General features: G+C 45.5%; 1 long non-coding RNA gene across 1 annotated transcript; it reads right to left on the reverse strand.

Annotated features, from left to right (window-relative positions):
• Nucleotides 1-430: 430 nt before the first annotated feature.
• On the reverse strand, nucleotides 431-10,311 carry LOC112678943 (uncharacterized). The gene is made up of 3 exons (XR_003148018.3): nucleotides 9,905-10,311; nucleotides 9,737-9,802; nucleotides 431-1,090 (listed from the first exon to the last, which is right to left on the reverse strand). It is a non-coding gene; the product is annotated as an uncharacterized LOC112678943 (long non-coding RNA).
• Nucleotides 10,312-11,464: the final 1,153 nt, after the last annotated feature.

Below are 11,464 nucleotides of genomic sequence, written 5' to 3' on the forward strand. Positions count from 1 at the left end.
AGAGAGAAAGAGAGAGAGAGAGAGAGAGAGGTAGAGACACAGGCAAGAGAGAAGCAGGCTCCATGCAGGGAGCCCCACGTGGGACTCGATCCCGGGACTCCAGGATCACACCCTGGGCCAAAGGCAGGCGCTAAACCGCTGCGCCACCCAGGGATCCCTGTCTGTGTCTTCCTTGGAGAAAGGTCTGCTCGTGTCTTCTGCCACTATTGACTGGATTGTTTCTTGGGTTCCAAATTATTTTTCAACAGTTTGAGCCCTTTCTTCAAACAAAGTCTCAGAACCCAACATGTAACAGAAAAAAGTGGGGCTACTCTGGATAGAATAGGTTGGGAGGCCCTAAGACCTCCTGCCCTCCCTTCTCCCTCCCCACCCTCGCTTCTGCCCAGAGCCCCTCGTGAGCCGAGGGTGCTGCGAGGCGCCCCGTGAAGAAAACACCCCGCCGGATGGTGTGTCCACAACACCAACTCCCAGGCCCGTAGGGAGACCTGTCGGCTGGGACCGGGGACTCCCCAGCTACAGCCTCTTCATTCTTGGGGGCTGAACAAGGCAGGGCCATCGAGGATGATCAAGCTTTGAAACCTCTTTGCTCGGGTGGGATTGCGTCAGGCCAGCCCAGGTCAGTTGAGCATGCACGGGTAAGCAGAGTTGGAGACTATCCGGGTCCTTGATAAATCAGCAGTGAATACGGACGTAGTAACAACAAACTGTGAACATGGTAACATATAAATAAATAAATTTTTTTTGCATTTAAATAATAAGACTATAAAGCGATAAGTACATCACTAACAAATAATTTTTAGCCGACAGAGGTTCTCGATGGATCGTGAAAATGAGGGGTGGAGTTAACAAAAAGAATCCGTGGGGCGTTGAGGCTAATGATGGGGAATCCCACTTTCTTCCTTTTCATCCATAAATGAGGTGGCCCGGAAAGGTGGGGCGGCTTCGAGGGCCGGAGTCGCGGCAGACGTGGCATCCGTGGCACCAGCCCCACGGCGCTTCTCCGTGAGCCCGGCCGTTGCCTCCCCGCTCCGCGCTCCGGGCCCCGCCGCGCTGAAATGTGGAGCATCCTCGGTGTCTCAACAGCCATTACCTGAATTCCCAAAGTTTGAAGGGGTGCAGGAGACGGACAGTAGGAATCACCGTAACCTGGACATGTTTACTTACCAAGTGACTGCGCCTAAAACCCGCTCAAATATCCATCTCCATTCAACATGAGCACTGATTCTCTCCATCCAGGATCAAGCCTTTCATCAGGTCCCCAGCTGATGGCCGCATTTTTATACATATTTGACAATACGGCACAAATACAATGCAAATCAAAGTGAAGAGATTGCTCATCTTGCAAAGCTATGGAACTTTTCAAGATTCGTGAAGGAGCGATCCCTGGGTGGCGCAGCGGTTTGGCGCCTGCCTTTGGCCCAGGGCGCGATCCTGGAGTCCCGGGATCGAATCCCACGTCGGGCTCCCGGTGCATGGAGCCTGCTTCTCCCTCTGCCTGTGTCTCTGCCTCTCTCTCCCTCTCTCCCTCTCTCTGTGTGGCTATCATAAATAAATAAAAATTTATAAAAAAAATAAACTTGAATGTTTAAAAAAAAGATTCGTGAAGGAGGTCAGGGTGCTCAGTTGCATAGTGCAGGAGAGGGAGTGACGGGGCGCCATCGACGAGGTGGGCACAGGGCAGCTTGGGTGGAGACTGGTCGTTCTTGGATGTTCTCATTTTGATTGGGATGGGGAGTTTGGGGAGCCTTTAAGCAAGAGAAGTGACGATCAGATTTATCTCTAAAACCTTCATTTGGACACTGGCAAGTGGTCTAAAGTATACGATCTTGCTATTGCATTTCTGGGATTCTATCCCAAAGACTCATGTATGGACTGACACATGTATGAGGTTATTTATTATTGCCTTATTTGTAAGAGCAAAAACTGGATGCATTTGTGATGTGCAGCACAAGGGGCCTGGTTAGACAAGGGTGGTGTGACGCGCAGCTGTGGAAACAGACAAGGAAGGTCTCTATCTACGGCTATGGGAAGAGTTGGAGGACGCGTTTGTAAGTGAAAGAAAGCAAGATTCGCAACAGTATGGAACAGGGACGCCCAGGGGGGCTCCGTGGCTGAGCATCTGCCCTCGGCTCAGGGCGTGACCCCGGGGTCCCGGCATCAAGTCCCGCATCGGGCTCCCGGCACTGAGCCTGCTTCTCCCTCTGCCTGTGTCTCTGCCTCTCTCTGTGTTTCTCATGAATAAATAAATAAAACTTAAAAAAAAAAAGAAAAAAAGAAAGCTGCTGAAGTAGTTCAGGCAAGGGGTGGCGGCAGCAGGCACTGGAAGGCAGCGGAGGAGGTAGTGAGATGGGTGGGTTTGGGGGTAGAGAGCTAATGGACCTGTCGGTGGATCAGGTGTGAAAGAAGGAAAAAAGACTCAAAAATAAGTCCTAGAAGGTTGTCTTGAGCAGCTAGAGGAGAGAAGATGACTTGGGCAGGGGGTGGGGGGTGGGGGGCACCAAGGAAGATCAAGAACCAAGAGTTGTATGTTGGACGTGCTGAGACCATGTTTGAATGCAGAGGTCCACAGCTGAAGAGAAATATCTGGAAGGATGAAGACTGCAGAGATTTTTCCAAAGATGAGTCCAACTCCCATGAGTCCAAAGTAAAGGATTGAGAGACCCCGGTGAAATCACTAAAACTCTCAAACCAATGTTCATCTTCATCGTTGTGCTGCACAAATGAAACATACGGGAAGGAGTGTCATTTCTGCTAGTTTAGAATGTTGTTGGAAAAGCCAGGTTAAAGACTCTGAAGCAATCCCTGGATTTGTTCTTCGTTGTCAAAATCAGCCGGTAGTTATCACAAGAGCCTACATTTTGTTCAACATAAAGTAAAAATAAATATAGTTTCGCAATTTTTGTTTCATTTTTCAAGATGAAGTTTGTTTAAATATATTATTTATTTATTTATTCATGAGAGATACAGAGAGAGAGGCAGAGACCCAGGCAGAGGGAGAAGCAGGCTCCATGCAGGGAGCCCGACGTGGGACTCGATCCCGGGACCCGGAGTCACGACCTGGGCCGGAACAGATGCTCAACCCCTGGGCTCCCCGGGGCATCCCTGATTTTTCAAGATGAAGTTTGAATCAGAGACTTTTCACTATTTATATGAAACACAAGTGACTTACTCTAAGTGGCCTTTCCAGTGTCCTGAACAAGGTGCAAACAAACATAATTTGGGAAACAAATGTTCTTTAAACTTTTCCTCTTAGACGCTAAGTTCCCATCTAACTGAATAACTGACTATATAACTGGGGCTGATAATGGGGTAGGAGGTAGAGAGTAATACTTTTTTCCTACTTTAGCACTCAAGAAGCTAATAAATAAATAAATAGATAGATAAATAAATAAATATATATATATTTTTGTTGTTGTTGTTTTGTTTTTTTGTAAAAATAAAGCACTGCTTTCTTCAGCTTTCTGCCTTCAACTACTAACTTGTCTTCTGCGCAGTCGCCCTGAGTAGGACAGACTTCGGACATGTCCCAGGGCTCCCAGGAGTCAGGTACTGCTGCTGCGTTTGCCGCAGTGTCTCGGAAAGTCCAGGAAGCCAAACAGGGTCACGTCACGCAGGCCTGAGATCTGGGTGCCGTGGAGCCGGGGCCTGGCTGGGTCCTCACGGGGCCCTCCTGGTGCTCGCCTCGCAGACAGACAACTAGCTTGTGTCTCTTCCTGCGGCCGTGAGGGCCCCCCTCCATGGCCTGCCGTAACCCTCTTCGCCTCTCAGGTGTCCTGAGGTCCCCATCCACGCGGTGTCATGTTGGTGATCAGGGTTTTAACCTAGGGGCTTGGGGACGGGGGCACACGAGCGTTCACCTGCAGCTCAGAGGCCTTTCCGCCTGGAGACCCTCAAACCTGCAGGTGCCCGGGCATCGGCTGCCGAGAGCCTCCCCGAGTCCTCCCTGGGCTCCCCGAAGGAAGGTGCCTCCCTCCATGTCGTCTCCGCTCCTGGGAGGTGGGGACAGCACAGCGCGGCCGGGACGGGGAGGAGGATCAGGCCCGGGCCCAGGCCCCGGCAGGCGCCCACCCCAGCTTCCCGCAGGGCCAGGAGCCGGGCACCGGTCCCCAGCAGGCCTGGGCCGCGCAGCCCTTGCTCCCAGCCCTGGCTTCCAGGTCACCCGCCGCCGACTCCGGGAGGGCTCTCTTCTCCCTCAAGAGCATATTCAAATAACACATGACCGAAGCATCGCGGCCTTCTATTTCGCGTGGGCCACGGCGCAGCATGAAAGGCCAGTGGGGGGCCCAGAGTGCACCCCCGGCTGCACCCGGGCTGGCGGCCTGCCCTCTGCATGCACCCTGCCCTCACCTGCGGAGGAGCGGAGCCCTCCCCGGCTTGGCACCACGGGTCGTGTCTATGGCAGGGAGCAGTGTGTGCTCCTCGGGACCCATCTCTGAACGCGTTACCATGAGAGAGAACCGAGTTTTAATCCCATTATGCGAGAATTTATATTTATTTCTTAAAGAACTATAACGACAGGAAGCCAAATTTCGGTCCGAGCATTCTTGGAAAAAAAAAATGAAGAGAATAATAAAATGAAATAGCCAGGCGGGCAGCAGGCCTTAAGAATTCCCCAGCACGGGCTGTGTGGCTCCATCTGAAAATCAGGACTTAGATGCCGAGTTGATTTATCATACATCTAAAAATTCCCAGACCGTAGATTTTCTGCTCATTCATTTCCATCATCGTAATTTATTCAGCCTTCAGTTTTCAAGATCCTTTATGACCATTAGTAAGATTTTTAAAATAGCCCTGCACAGGCAGGATTTCACAAAGAACATTCAGGCTCTCCTTTCCTCCGTCACTTAGCTGCAGGTCAGGGTTTGGAGGAGACCAGAGGATCTTTCTCACGGTACCAAAGTAGGCTAATCTGCAGTCACGAAGAAAATTTTTCTTCAGGATTCTTATTCATTTATTTATTTATTAATTAATTATTTATTTATTTGTTTATTTATTTATTTATTTATTATTTTTCTTTTTAAGAGACCACATGCCTTTCTCATGCCCAAAGCCGGGCTTGAACTCACCACCCTGAGATCAAGACCTGAGCTGAGACTCAGAGGTGGATGCTTAACCCTCTGAGCCACCCAGGTGCCCCAGAATTCTATTTTATTTTATTTAAGATTTTATTTATTTATTTGAGAGACAGAGCGAGAGCACGAGCTGGGGAGGCAGGGGCAGAGAGGCAATGGGAGAAGGACAAGCAGCTCCCCGCTGAGCAGGGAGCCCAAAGCCTGGCTCCATCCCAGAACCCTGAGCTCATGACCCGAGTCAGGTGCAGATGCCCAGGTGCCCTCTCTTTTATTTCTCTAGGTAATTTCTCCATTTATTCCCTTTCAATGTTTGAATTTTGTCATTATCTGTTGAAAATCCTTTTATCATGTAATTATAGAAAAATGAAAATGAGACACATGAAAAAGAAAAATTATCCATAATCCTGACAGCAGAATAAACCAGGGTGGTTTATTTACATACAGACCTTTGCCAAAATGGGGTATATATTAGCATTTACAATTTTTACAAGCTACATTCATGCCATTTTATATGTTAGCTTACCAATATGTAATAAATATTATCCATGTCAATAAACACACTATTAAAATATTATTTGATAGATGCACAATATTTTATAAATACGTTGTCCTGGGGAAATAACCAGTTATTTATACAAAGATTTATTTACAAGGAAGTCCATTGATGCATTGTTTACAGAAGTTAAAAAAAAAACAAACAGGAAATAATATAAATGTTTGATAGCATGATATTGATTTAAAAACTACAATATGCACAAACTATAAAATATCATGCAACTATTAAATAATATTTTAATGGTGTATTTATTGGGATTAGAATACATTTACCACAATGAGCACTGAGGAATGTACAGAATTGCTGGATCACTATATCATACACCGGAAACTAACGTAACATTCTATGTTAATTATACTAGAATCTTAAAAATTCTTAATAAAATTGGGTGAAAGAGGTTTTAAAAAGAGTCCTGTCTATATACTTATCATACACACATGTATATTCTATGTACAGAATTACATATATTCCAACTTGTTTTTCTGAAGTTTGTCCTAACTTTAAATTTAATTTTCTGGGCATAAAGGTTATCTTAATAGCCAACTATATCAGCCGCCTGGGTGGCTCAGTGGGTTGGGTCAGTGGGTTGGTGCCGACAGCTCCGGTCATAATGCCAGGGCCTGGGATCGAGCCCCAAGGCCCGCACCCGGCTCAGAGGGGAGCCGGCTCCTCCCTCTCCCTCTCCTCACTTGTGCTTTCTCTTTCTCTCTCACTCACTCCCTCTCTCAAATAATTCTTAAGAGTCTTTTTAAAAAAGTAATCAAATGTATCAATTTTTCCTTTATAATTCTGCCTATGTCACAATACTAAAAATGTGTTTCACATTCAGTACACGAAATTATATAAATAATCCAAGAGAAACTTTATTTCCTCCCAGTTTACAGATTTCCTAAAAACTTGTTCACATTTAAATCTTTAGCCTACACAACCTCTGATTATAGCTCTGAGGTAAGAACCTAACTTTATTTTTTCCTACTGTTTAGGCAATTATATTAACATTTATGAAATAGTTCCTTTCTTCAATTGAAGTGCTATTATTAATATATAATAAATTCTTAAATTTAAATTTACTTCCAGACTTTTTATTCTGATTGGTTCTTCTGTCTATGAGTCCTATACCAATACTATACTTTCAATCAGTATCATTTTATAATATATTTTGACTTTTTATATCTTATCTCATGTCTTTTATTTATTTTTAAAAGATTTTTTAAAAGATTTTATTTATTTATTCATGAGATACACAGAAAGAGAGGCAGAGACACAGGCAGAGGGAGAAGCAGGCTCCATGCAGGGAGCCCGACGCTGGACTGGATCCTGGGTCCCCAGGATCATGCTCTGGGCTGAAGGCGGCGCTAAACCGCTGAGCCACCCAGGCTGCCCTATTTTTAAAGATTTTATTTATTTATTCCTGAGAGACACAGAGAGAGGGGCAGAGACACAGGGAGAGGGAGAAGCAGACTCCCCGCTGAGCAGGGAGCCGGTTGCGGGATCATGACCTGAGCTGAAGGCAGATGCTTAACCATTAAGCCACCCAGGACCCCATCTTGCATATATTTTTATACTATGTTACATATAGTATCTTCTTTATACTAATTTTAGCACACTTCTTCTTCCTCCACCCTCTCAAATCCTTTGGGGCTTTCATTGAGATACTATTAAATTTATATGTGAATTCAGGAAGAAATTACTCTTTACAATATTAAAATATCAAGAAACAGAGTTTATCCTTCCATTTATTTAGGTCTTTGATTGTGACCCTCAATCAAGATTTATAGATCCTTCTCTTATCCTAGCGCATTTCACGTTAAGTTCATTCTTAATGTTGTTATTGTTAAATAGGATTTTTTCTTTCTTTTTTTTTGATTTTTTAAATTATACTTTTTAACTTTTATCCAGCCTATTGACTTATTTTAAATTACAGCTTCGCTGACATATCATTCACTTACTATAAAATTCATCCTTCTAATGTGTACTTCTCAGTGGTGTTTTGTATTTTCACGGGGTTTTGCAGCTACCACAACGATCTACTTTAGAACATGTTTGTCACCCGGTAAAAACACCCCGTGCCCATCAGCAGTCACTCCCTATCTCCCCTCCCCCCAGCTCTATGAGTCTCCTCATTAGCTGTTTCTAATCTGTTTTTTGTAATGAAACTATAATCATCAGCTTAGTTTCCTGAGTCCTGTGAGTCATTCCAGTGAATTATCCACTCGAAGGGAGTCATGGAGACACCTGAGTAATCGTTCTGTGATCAGAAGTGTGGACGGCCCGGGACCTCCAAAGGGCAGGCAAATCATACCTGTGGTCTTGTCAGGTTGTGCCCTTTACTTTGTGGGGTGACCCTAACTCCAGGTGGTCAGTATATCCAATAGTGGCTGAAGCGCAAGTCTCTTCTCATGTGGTTTTCGACCAACTGTATGTTGTCTTTGGAGAAAAGTCTCCTTAAGTCTTTTGCCCATTTTTAAATTGGGTTATTTATCTTTTTATCATTGATTTGCAAGAGTTCTTTATATATTATAAACATCAGATACATCAGATATATCATTTGTGAATATTTTTTTCCATTTTTTTCCACTTTCTTGGTGGTGTCCTTTGAAGCACAAAAGTTTTAAAGCGTGACCAAGTCTCATGTATCTATTTTTTATTTTGTCATTTGTGCTTTTGGTATTATATTTAAACCAGCCATTGCTAAATCCAAGGTCACAAAGACTTACTCCTGCGTTTTCTTCCAAGATTTTTTTATTTTAACTGTTATGATCCATTTACAGTTAAGTTGTATGTATGGTGTGAGGTAGGGGTCCAAATTCATTCTTTTGCATGTGGATATCCAGTTGTCCCAGCACCTAGCCTATCGACTTTTATTTTTTTTTTATTTAAAAAAATTTTTTAAATTTATTTTTGATAGTCACACACACAGAGAGAGAGAGAGAGGCAGAGACATAGGCAGAGGGAGAAGCAGGCTCCATGCACTGGGAGCCCGATGTGGGACTCGATCCCGGGTCTCCAGGATCACGCCCTGGGCCAAAGGCAGGCACCAAACCGCTGCGCCACCCAGGGATCCCCTTAAAAGTTTTATAACTACCCACCTGACATTAGTTTTAACAGACTTAATGGATTATTGTATATTTTTCAAGTAGATATTATCATGTATAAATGATGAATTTGCTTTCTCTTTAACAATATACGTATGTATTATTTTGTTTCTCAGGTATTAAAAAAAACAGTGGTGAACACATCATCTTTGTACTATTCTTCACATTAATGGGAGTGTTTCTAGACATTTGCCACCACTAAGGACTGTACTTTGTCTTTATTCAGTAATAAATGCCTTTCAGTATCTACCACGGCATGTGTATTTTGCTACTACTGATATAAACTGAGGAAACATAACATTACTGTAAAATTGCTTTCAAATTATGTTTGAGAATATATTGTTATAATTTCTACTTGCATATGGCTTAAGTTTTGTTGGAGGTGCCTTTAACAATCATTTTTGAGGAATATTTTTCTACAACAATATTTATCCAGAGCAGTTTATTTTTCCATTAAAAAAAAAAAAAAGTCCTGACAAACTACAAGAGACTCTTAACCCTGGGCGAACCCTGGGAAACAAACATAGGGTCTCTGGAGGGGAGAAGGGTCGGGGGGTGTCGGGCACTAAGGAGGGCACCTGATGGGATGGGCACTGGGTGTTATATGCAAATGATAAATCACTAAATTCTACCCCTAGAACTAGAAATACAGTATATGTTAACTAAATTGAATTTAAATAAAAAATAAATAAATAAGGCCTTCCTCATAAATGAAATATATAGTGTTTTTGACTCTCTCTAGGAGAGAATAATTTCTCTTGAACATTGTAGTTTTAAGAGTCAATCAATACATGAACTTGAATAGATAATTCACACTTCAGATTTCAAAAGGTAGACTACAGTACGTACTGTAGAAGAAAACCTCTTTTTCACCCCTCCCCTATAGGCGGCCTGTGCTTCTCCTTACAAGCAGTTACTATTAGAGAGGAGGAAGCAGATTGTTTTTAATAAAGGAAATACATATGCACCTACAAAAATATCTGTAATATATACAAACCATATCAGATGTTTACCCAAGAAAAACAAGGTGTTGAGCTGTCCTATGGCGTCAGAGGGGAGGCAAAGACTTGGTGAAGAGTCTGGTCACAAGAAAGAGAGAGAAGAAGCTGAGAAAAACTATTTGGTGTTTTCCCAATATTGTCAGTTACTAGTTTATTTAAACCCCAAGTTCATTTTCTCACCGAGTCCCGGCAAGAGCTAAATCTGGGATCCATCCACACGAAGTGCACTGGGCGGAGAGTCCACAACCTCAGCCTCGGGCCTTGGCGGCCACTAGGACAGGTCACTCCCGAGGGCAGGCGACCTGGACGCCAGCGACAGGCCAAATCCCTGCACCCAAATTTAGTGTACCAAGCCTCTTCCATTAGAGCAGAGAAGCTTGAACACATCGAGATCATGCCACGGAAATAACTTAAAACCTTTCTCCAAATAAATCTGTACTGTGCTGTAAACAACTGAACAGTCATGGGAACTGGGATGTGTAAGGAGGCTGAGCTGGCCGTGGGGGCGGGCGGGCACCTCGAGTGGAGGCCGGGAGGCTGCCCCGGGACTGAGGGGAGGGGGGGAGGAAGAGGGGAGCCCAGCAGGGAATGGGGAGGAGGTGGGGGAGGGGAGGGGAGGGGGAGGGGAGGGTGGAGAGGAGAAGGAGTGGGGGAGGGGAAGCAGTGTGGGAAGGGAGGGTGAGGGGAGGGCATGGGGAGGGGAAGAGGTGGGGGAGGGGAGGGAGCTGGAGGAGATGGGGAGGGGAGTGGGGGAGGGGGAGGGGAGGCGAGGCGGGGGAGGGGAGTGGGGGAGGGGAAGGCCTTATCCTTGGGGGCCTCGTCTCTTGATCTTCGTCCGGTTCTTCCTTGAGCACATGCCGCAGGTGCAGCGGGGAGCCCGCAGGGCAGGCCCAAGGGGTGCAGGCGTCCTTGCCCATGTTCCCAAAGCCTCCCTCCCCACCCGAGGAGGACACATGGGTGCGGCGACAGTGTCCCCAGACAGCCCCCCAGTCCCGGGGGACCCTATGGCCAGGATCATACCAGCACTTAATCCCCCAGCACTGGCCACACCACTTACTTACCTTGACCAGTATCTTCTGCATTTCCACGACCCCCAGAGATGCTCTAATTCACCGTTTTAAGAGGTATTCCCCAGAACCCTTCTGATGGGGGACCCACCTCCACCCCACACAGTTTCACGAGGGAGCAAGGTTGCCCAGGCCGCGTAGACACGACTCGGGGTCTGCAGTCGTCTTGGCCCCTTGGGCTCCTCTTACTGGGCCCTGCCCACCTCACCGACAGGATGTGACATCTTATCTTCGTGTCTCGCCACTGAAGGGAGATACTTCCTCTGAGGCAGCCCTCAAAACCATGTAGTACTTGGGAAGGGGGAAAGGTGATTTTATAAAGTTGGGTTTATTCTGCCATTTACAACCAGTCTGCAGTAGAGCACAGGGCTTTGTTCTCCGAGCTGTGACAGAGCTGTTCAAAAAAAAAAAAAAAAAAAAAAACGGGCAGCCTGGGTGGCTCAGCGGTTTAGCGCTGCCTTCAGCCCAGGGCGTGGTCCTGGAGTCCTGGGATCGAGTCCCACCTCGGGCTCCCTACATGGAGCCTGCTTCTCCCTCTGCCTGTGTCTCTGCCTCTCTCTCATGTTTCTCTGTCTCTCTCTCATAAATAAATACAATCTTAAAAAATATATTTAAAAAAAAACTCCTCTGGACTTGTGAAGATTACCAGGTATTTTTCTTCATCTTTAATTTC

Source organism: Canis lupus, chromosome 22 (assembly GCF_003254725.2).
Source record: "Canis lupus dingo isolate Sandy chromosome 22, ASM325472v2, whole genome shotgun sequence".
NCBI lineage: Eukaryota > Metazoa > Chordata > Mammalia > Carnivora > Canidae > Canis > Canis lupus.